Genomic DNA, 1,706 nt, shown 5'->3' on the forward strand with positions numbered 1-1,706 from the left:
GAGAGAGAGAGAGAGAGAGACCCAGGGAGATAGTGAGGAAAGAGAGCGATCTGAGACGGGTACAGCTGAGAACAGAAGTGAGTCAATAGTCAGGGCAGGCAGGGACAAGGTAGGACTAATAAATTAAACTGCATTTATTTTAATGTAAGGGGCCTAACAGGGAAGGCAAATGAACTCAGGGCATGGTTAGAAACATGGGACTGGGATATCATCGCAATTACGGAAACATGGCTCAGAGATGGGCAGGACTGGCAGCGTAGTGTTCCAGGATACAAATGCTACAGGAAGGATAGAAAGGGAGGCGAGAGAGGAGGGGGAGTGGCATTTTTGATAAGGGATAGCATTACAGCTGTGCTGAGGGAGGATATTCCCAGAAATACATCCAGGGGAGTTATTTGGGTGGAGCTGAGAAATAAGAAAGGGATGATCACCTGATTGGGATTGTATTATAGACCCCCCAATAGTCACAGGGAAATTGAGAAACAAACTTGTAAGGAGATCTCAGCTATCTGTAAGAATAATAGGGTAGTTATGGCAGGGGATTTTAACTTTCCAAACATCGACTGGGACTGCCATAGTGTTAAAGGTTTAGATGTAGAGAAATTTCTTAAGTGCAGACAAGACAATTTTCTCATTCAGTATGTGGATGTACCTACTAGCGAAGGTGTAAAACTTGACCTACTCTTGGGAAATAAGGCAGGGCAGGTGACTGAGGTGTCAGTGAGGGAGAACTTTGGGACCAGCGACTATAATTCTATTTGTTTTAAAATAGTGATGGAAAAGGATAGACCAGATCTAAAAGTTGAAGTTCTAAATTGGAGAAAGGCCAATTTCGATGGTATTAGGCAAGAACTTTCGAAAGCTGATTGGAGGCAGATGTTCGCAGGTAAAGGGATGGCTGGAAAATGGGAAGCCTTCAGAAATGAGATAACAAGAATCTGGAGAAAGTAGATTCATGGCAGGATGAAAGGGAAGTCTGGTAGGTATAGGAAATGCTTGATGACGAAAGAAATTGAGGGTTTGGTTAAGAAAAAGAAGGAAGCATATGTCAGGTATAGACAGGATAGATCGAGTGAATCCTGAGAAGAGTCTAAAGAAAGTAGGAGTATACTTAAGAGGGAAATCAGGAGGGCAAACGGGGACATGAGATAGCTTTGGCAAATAGAATTAAGGAGAATCCAAAGGATTTTTACAAATATATTAAGGACAAAAGGGTAACTAGAGAGAGAATAGGGCCCCTAGATTACACCTCCTCCCACCCTGCCCCCTGTAAAAACACCATTCCATATTCCCAATTCCTTCGCCTCCGCCGCATCTGCTCGCAGGAGGACCAATTCCAATGCCAAACTACCCAGATGGCCTCCTTCTTCAAAGACTCAATTTCCCCTCAGACGTGGTTGACGATGCTCTCCACCGCACCTCCTCCACTTCCCGCTCCTCCATCCTAGAACTCCGCCCCTCCAATCGCTACCAGGACAGAACCCCACTGGTCCTCACCTACCACCCACCAACCTCCAAATACATCGTATCATCCTTCATTTCTGCCACCTCCAAACAGACCCCACCACCAAGGATATATTTCCCTCCCCTCCCCTATCAGCGTTCCGGAAAGACCACTCCCTCGTCAGGTCCACATCCCCCACCAACCCAACCTCCACTCCCGGCACCTTCCCCTGCAACCGCAAGAAATGCAAAACTTGCGCACA

The sequence above is a fragment of the Chiloscyllium plagiosum genome, chromosome 25 (genome assembly GCF_004010195.1).
Source record: "Chiloscyllium plagiosum isolate BGI_BamShark_2017 chromosome 25, ASM401019v2, whole genome shotgun sequence".
Classification (NCBI taxonomy): Eukaryota; Metazoa; Chordata; class Chondrichthyes; order Orectolobiformes; family Hemiscylliidae; genus Chiloscyllium; species Chiloscyllium plagiosum.